The sequence below is a fragment of the Culex pipiens genome, unplaced genomic scaffold (assembly GCF_016801865.2).
Source record: "Culex pipiens pallens isolate TS unplaced genomic scaffold, TS_CPP_V2 Cpp_Un0137, whole genome shotgun sequence".
NCBI classification, from domain to species: Eukaryota; Metazoa; Arthropoda; class Insecta; order Diptera; family Culicidae; genus Culex; species Culex pipiens.
In genome coordinates, this window is record NW_026292954.1 from 7,856 (window position 1) to 15,865 (window position 8,010).

At 40.2% G+C, this 8,010-nt stretch overlaps 1 pseudogene; it reads right to left on the minus strand.

Annotated features, from left to right (window-relative positions):
• Positions 1-4,895: 4,895 nt before the first annotated feature.
• On the minus strand, positions 4,896-7,694 carry LOC120425873 (probable cytochrome P450 6a13; annotated as a pseudogene).
• Positions 7,695-8,010: the final 316 nt, after the last annotated feature.

An 8,010-nucleotide genomic window follows, 5' to 3' on the forward strand; every position in this document is an offset into this window, starting at 1 on the left:
CAAGACACCAAATCGATCAAAAAATACCGGTTTTTGAATTTTCATTTATAATTTTTGGATGGACAGCTATGGATTTTGTATGAAAAATTATATGGACAAACTAATGATGCAAAATGGCTTCTTCGGGCATACCGAAGGCACCAAAAAAGTTTCAGTCGGATTAAAAAATACAAAAAAAACGAATGACCGAAAACTCAGAGAACTGTTTTAAAGATTATTTTTCTGAGTACAATGACCCTATGAACGACCGCAATTGATTTAAAATGGATTATTAAAACATTTATAAAATAACTTCGCGACAGAAAAGGCCTACTTAACAGCTCATTTCAAGAGGACTATAGTTGATCCATCAACAAAATGTTTTAATCGTGTTTTTTACCTTTGTACATAACAATTGACATAGGGCTTCAGGAGCCTGTTCCGAAAAAATACTTTGAATTGTTTTTTTTTTTCAGCGATTTTTTTTTTCTCAGCTTGAATGTTTTTGCCGGCAAACCCGTATCAAAAAGTATTTCATTTCGATATAAGTCCTGAAAAGGTGAACTTTCTAGCACTCAAATGGATGCTAATAAGTTAATACGTTAAAAAAGTAAAAAATGCACGGTTTATTGCACTACTGAAAATATCAAATGACTAACATTTAACCGAGTCCATCCGGGCGTTCTTCTTTCAATCACTCGTAAATTACCAACTTGTTTGCCGATAAATTATGATCAACCATCCAACAATGTCGCTAGGTTTACCAACTGCAAGCCGATTGCTCGGGAAAGTTCACGACCGTTGACATCTGAGCTGGAGCTAGTTGGCTGGCCGGTCTGTCAAGTCGGTCCCTCCTGGGTGCTGGGTGACACCGGTGACACAGAAACTATCAGTTTGGTCCATCATCGTCCGTGCAATTACCAGGTGCAACCAACCCGTTGACTGGGGGGCGTGTACCCGCCGCTGGAAAGGATGGAGTTCAAAATTCCCTTCTGAGATGACGCGCGCACGTAGAATTCCTGCGCTCTGGTCACTGTCACTGCTTACATAATTAATTGTTTACATGACGCGCATTTTTGCTTGATTCGTGGTCAAGTTGAGAAGATTGAAAAAAAATACCTGCGCGATGATTGAATGATTTTGGTGTCTTTTTGTTTTTTATCTTGTTTTGCTTACGTTTGCGCGTGTTTACTCAATGAAGTCGTCCTTGGGAATAATACAGGTTTGAAGATGCGCGTTTCGAAGGTGACGACCCTCGACCCGGAGGTCGAGACGATTACCGTGCGCCCAAAAATAAACGTTTCGATACTGAAGATCAAGCTTGTGATAGCGGATTATTATTTATGGAAAAGGTTAAGGATTGGGTTTGAAAAGATCTTAATAAACACTCTTAATTGTATGCGCAAGAAAAACTGTTTTTTGTTCTTCGATTATTAGATTTCAAATTGACGTCGTCGTGCTATCTTGTCACACCCGCCATTTCGACGTTCCGAGAAAAACGTGTTTCAATGTTAGACCTTGAAAAAAACGAAAGCACGCAATGTAAACAATAACAAACACGTTTTGTTTGGCTGACCATCATGTGCATTGTAACAAAGTTTGGTTGAAGTTGGTTGCTGCAGTCCCGAGTTATAATTACAAATGTTTACGACAGTCTAGCTTGTACGTGCGTCAAACGTGTTCTGACCTGAAATCCCTTTGGTCAATTGTAGCACTTACATCAAATTTCAGGGAGTGACAAGATAAGATAGAACGACAAGATTGAAACTATTTACATATGAAAAGTGACAAAATTGCAGGGAGTATTTCGGATATCGTTTAATATCTCAGGATAGAAACCCAATTTTGGTGATGTTGTCGAACTTACATCAATTTTCAGGGAGTGACAAGATAGCACGACAAGATTGAAACGTCTTTCATATGAAAAGTGACAAAAATTTCAGGAGCTCTTTTGGTTTCATTGAATATTTCATTGTGAGCTGCACAAAATGGCGTTCTTAACTCAATTTGGCCCAAAATGCACGTACGACAAGTTAGCACGACGGCGACGACATGTTAGCACGACGGCGACGAAATCTTGTTATTTTGTTTGGTTGTTTCGGAATTCGCAAAATAGTTCCAGCTGTCAAAATGCTTATACGACTTTTTCAAATTTTGTTCCAGAAATAATAGCTAAAAATATTCAAGAAACCTCCTCAGAATGTCAAGAACAGTCCAGCAGCCGACGATCTATTTTTCCCACCAGTGATCCAACAAGCAGGAAGTTTCCGTAACCACAAAACTAGACCATCGCACCTTCAAGTTCAGCTGAAGATCACCCGCCCCTTTGCGCAGTCCAAACCTGCCACTTTTCTTGAAACCGCTTCTTTTCCTGATGTGTTTTTAATCCAACCCCAAACGGTATTTAGACGGCACTGCACCACGTCCATGCCAATCAACCAATTATCGTGATCTTCTCCCTCATTGATTGGCGGCGGCAGCATGTGTGTGTGTCTTGTTTGACTTTGGTACCACATGTCAGCAGGGGAGAAGATATTGACGAGCTCGACAACCCACGACGAAGATTCAGTACCTAAAGCTGAAAGGTGAAACTTCTTGCGCGGTAGCTCACGATTAATATTTTTGCGGTGTAGTTTTAATTAGTGTCTCTTTTTGTTTTGCTTCTACGAGTTGTTGTTTTTGGGACTCTGCGGTCGTGGGCGCTGAGATTGAGGATCAGCTTTTTTGGCTTAATCTCAACGACCGTTTGGATACATGCAGATTTGCAGTGTATTCGTTTGGAAAATGGGACTTGTTTGTTTCTTGATGGAGTGCTTTGATGATGACACAAATCTTGGAGGTACGGCCATTTCTTCAAGGAGGTCTCTGTGCTACAACTCATCAACGATAGTTCATCACTGGTGGGTGGTGCAATTTTTCCGGACACGGTATTTCAAAAGTACATTATTTCTAAGAAACTATATTTTTTTTATTGAATTTAGACTTATGCCTGAAAAAAAACAAAAATCAACAGAAACAAGCCTGCAAAAATCCGTGAGCTGAAACTCCGTTTCGGAGTCATTAGTTGTCTAAACGGTACATGCGAAGAGCACGGTTTTGGGATGTGCATCATCTGGTACGTAGTTTATCTTCTATCGGCACCAACTTCAAATTTCAGTCAAGCACAACCGCTGAAAAGCTTAACTGGCTGCGCTTAACCGCCTTCACGGTGTGGCACATTTTGGGGCGATTATATAATCATTTTGCGCTTTGACATAGAGCAATTCCAGCTCAAATCAGGATTTTTCTGGTACTTTTGTACCCGACCCTCTCCGATTTCAATGAAACTTTGTAGACATGTTATCCTAGGCCTATATAAGTCATTTTTGTGTATATGGAGCCAATAGTACTCGAGAATAACATTTGAGAAGGGCGTAAGGTATTTAAATATTTTTGTATTTTGCAATTTAAAAATTACTGTATCTCGAAGCCGTTGCATCGTATCAAAAAGTGGTCAAAGACAAACTTGTAGGAAATTGGACGGGCTTTCTGATAAAAATACACTGAAACAAAAATACACGCCACTTTTATGTCATTTTTCAATTTTTAAGTTTAAAAGTTAAATTTGAAGGTGATGTCACGATTTTTTTTCGCTCAAAATTTTTGAGGAAATACCCTAAGATGTTACCAAAAGACTGACGAAAAATGCAGGATGGTATGTCTCTCCTAAAAAAATACAAAAATCATTTACTAAAACTGTTTTTTTGAAAAGTGGTCTAAACGTCAAAATTTTTAAAAACCGGTAGTGGGAATCGATTCCCCAGATAATTTTACATAAAAGTCTCCATATTGACCATTGTCCTATGTCCAATCCTTGGGAAGATACAGCGGTTTTAAAAATAAAAATGTTGAAAAAACGGGATTTTTGGTGGTTTTTGGCATTTTCTATATGACAGACTTGGTTTTTCAGTCTCGTAAATATTTTTACCGGAAAGCTCGTCCAATTTCCCATAAGTTTGCCTTTGACAGCTTTTTGATTTATATCGTTTTTATATTTACGTAATCAAATTTACTATCCTGGTTTCTACCACACTGAAAAAAATATTCTATTTTCAGTTATAAGCAATGTAATTAAGCTTATATCTGTAAGCCCTTACATCCAATTGAAATGCTGTCAAAGGCAAACTTATGGGAAATTGGACGAGCTTTCCGTTAAAAATATTTACGAGACTGAAAAACCAAGTCTGTCATATAGAAATTGTCAAAAACCACCAAAAATCCCGTTTTTCAACATTTTTATTTTTAAAACCGCTGTATCTTCCCAAGGATTGGACATAGGACAATGATCAATACGGAGACTTTTATGTAAAATTGTCTGGAGAATCGATTCCCACTACCGGTTTTTAAAAATTTTGACGTTTAGACCACTTTTCAAAAAAACAATTTTAGTAAATGATTTTTGTATTTTTTTAGGAGAGACATACCATCCTGCATTTTTCGTCAGTCTTTTAGTAACATTTTAGGCTATTTCCTCAAAAATTTTGAACGAAAAAAAATCATGACGTCACCTTCAAATTTAAGTTTTGGACTTAAAAATCAAAAAATCTCATAGATGTGGCGTGTATTTTTGTTTCAGTGTATTTTTTTTTTAGAAAGCCCTCCAATTTCCTACAAGTTTGTCTTTGACCACTTTTTGATACGACGCAACGGCTTCGAGATACAGTAATTTTTAAATTACAGAATACAAAAATATTTAAATACCTTACGCCCTTCTCAAATGTTATTCTCGAGTACTATTTGCTCCATATGCACAAAAATGGCTTATATAGGCCTAGGATAACATGTCTGCAAAGTTTTATTGAAATCGGAGAGGGTCGGGTACAAAAGTATCAGAAAAATTCCTGATTTGAGCTGGAATTGCTCCATACCGATTTTTTGTGAGTGCTTCCATAAAACCCATAATGCTCGACCCAGCCGGGTTGGAGTTTAAATCAACAAGAGTCGGTACTTTGCGACCTGTTCGTCCGCGATGAGTTTGTTTGGCGTGCCGAATCGACTTTGATGATGTTGATTAATTTGCAAGAACTCTCAGGATTACAGAACGCAAATCTGTACCTCGAACCCCCTGTAACATTCAAACCAACTTCAAATGGCACACTGGAAGTCTCATTGTTCTCACGGTTTGTTCGGTACTGCTCGACCACCAGATTGCAAAAGATATCCAACGAGGTTCTATTTTAATAGCCACGTAAGAACATCATCGCGGAAAAACACAGAGCATCAGAGCAGCTTGACCATCGATTCGTTGGAGCGTCATTTTTTATACATTGCGGGTAAGATTTATTTGCGTTCTTGGGCACAGGTCGTCCTCTCCTGGAGGTCGTACGCCACGACGATGGGCTCATCTTCAGGCATCCTTCTTGTGCCTACTCCGTGAGCCTGTCTTCACTTCCTCCCACACTCATGTGAACTCAACTCGGAGTATGTTCTCGCTCAGCTATGTTTGAAGTTATGACAGCGAACCATCTGTTTAGTTGTTGATTATAACAAAAGGTTTTTAGGGTGGTTCTTAAATCGATTTTAATGCTGCTTCAAGTGAGAAGTTCATTTATTGAGAATTATGTTTTTGATTCCTAAAGCTTCTCCAAATGAAGCCACAATCCCCCTTCTATGGTGAGAATCATCTTCTGGCGGGATAGCTCCAGTGGTACCGGAGTCCTCCTTGACAAACTGATCCGGAAACCTTTCAACACGTAAGCCACCCCGATTCGAGCTACCGTGAGACCAAATCGTAGCCCGATACAATTCCGTGGACCCTCACCAAAAGGCAGATAACTGTACGGATTGCGGGCAGCCTGCTGCTCCGGTAGAAACCGGTCCGGATCGTACCGTTCCGGCTCGGGAAAGTATTCGAGATCATGGTGAATGGCGTACACCGGAATTAACACGGAAGTGCCCTTTTCCAGCGTCGTGTTCGTATTTGGGACCTTGTAATTCTTGGTGACGGCACGAGACAGTGAAGGTCCCGGTGGGTATTTACGAAGTGCTTCTGCAAAATGAAAATTAGATTATAATTAGAATTTTGAGAGGTTTCAAGCTTTACCGTCAATGCAGGCTCCAACATATTGCATTTCTTGTGCAGCTTCGTAGGTCAAAGTGCCATGTTTTCGAATTACTCGAGTGACCTCATCGCGAGCTTTGTCCTGCAACGCAGGATTTAACGCTAGTTCGTACAAACAATATGACATTGTCGTTGCTGAAGTCTCAAATCCAGCGGCGAAGAATACAACCGCCTGGGCTGCGATTTCGTTGAACGTCAAAGCCCCCAAGCTGCTGCCTTCTGAATCATCTATCGATTCGGAGTTTTTCAGTTTAATCATCAAATCCATGAAATCTTTCCCAGAAACACCACTCTTCTCTCGATATTCAATTGTTTCTCTAACAACGTTCAAGAAAAACGTTGAAACTTCCTTGTCGAAGGTGACATACCCCAAGAAACGTGCCAGCTCGCGAAACTGCTGCGCCACAACAAGCCTAAATCGTCGCCATCGTGCTAACTTGTCGTACGTGCATTTTGGGCCAAATTGAGTTAAGAACGCCATTTTGTGCAGCTCACAATGCCTCACCTTTTGACCTTCACAGATCACCAAAATTCGATTTCAATCCTGAGATATTCAACAAAAACCGAAAAAACTCCGTGTATTTTTGTCACTTTACATATGAAAGTAGTTTCAATCTTGTCGTGCTATCTTGTCACTCCATGAAAATTGATGTAAGTGCGACAAAAGGCCAAAGGGATTACAGGCCAGAAAAGTCAGGATGCGTTTGTCGCACGTACAAGCTAGACTACCGTAAACATTTGTTATTATAACTCGGGATTCCAGCAACCAACTTCAACCAAACTTTGGGACAATGCACAGAATAGTGAGCCAAACAAAACGTGTTTGTTATTGTTTACATTGCGTGCTCTCGTTTTTGTATATTCAAGGTCAAACATTAAAACACGTTTTTCTCGGAACGTCGAAATGGCGGGTGCGACAAGATAGCACGACGACGTCGAAATGATCTCTTTGAAAACAATCTGCTGCCCATCTGTCGAAATATCGACTCCGGATTAGACAAACTGTCACACTCCAACCCAAACGCACATCTCCCAATCACATCCGTCGTGAATCTGGCTAAAGCCTCCTTCATTTCAATTTCAACCCCCTCGGCACTTTCTCGCACCAACAGCGCATGAAACTGATCAGCGATTGCGACTATCGTCGGAAACATCATCTTCATCTTGCTGGACGTAAACGTTGGCGTGATTTTGGCGCGCAAGTTCCTCTACCTGGTACCCTCGATGTTGAGCAGATTTCCCGTAAGTGGATCATCCCTTTCATTGTAGTAGAGCGATCGGTCGTGGAAAAACTGAAAGTCCTTCACCAAAACATGCTTCACCAGCTCCAGATCCGTCACCAGCACTACCGGATTCAGGAAGAAGAAAATTCCTCCAAAGGGACCCTTTCCCTTAAGTTTGTTGTAGCACGCTTGAATGGCCGTCGACATGTGAAATTTTTGGCCCACTCCTTGGAGATTTCCTCGCGGGAAGGACGCTTTAACGTACGGAACGCCGCGTCTTTCCCAGTAAGAGTACTGGCGTTGAATCCATAGAAACGATAGCGCCAGTATCGCCAGCAGCAGATATAGAATCATTTTCAACTTGGAGTTTTGCCTTCTAGTTCCGCACTGTAATGAGCAGGTCAAGTAACTGAATCGTTGCAGAGCAGCTCTCGCTGCGAAATGTGCATTCGAGTGTTATCTGAGTTATTTTGAATGCTATCTTTATGGTTTTCTTTTTTATTTTGAGATGCGATAAGGTTGTCTAAATAGCCCAAGACAATGCAGATAATGAGCAGCATCATTTCACAGACAATTAATAATAATATTTTAAATAATACTATTAGACTTTTGAAAACATTTTTTAATCTAATCTAAGCTAAACTAATCAAACTCTAGCGCAGCCAGCCATTCGACGGAATCCTAAGGTTAAATTACTTCTAGCCATTT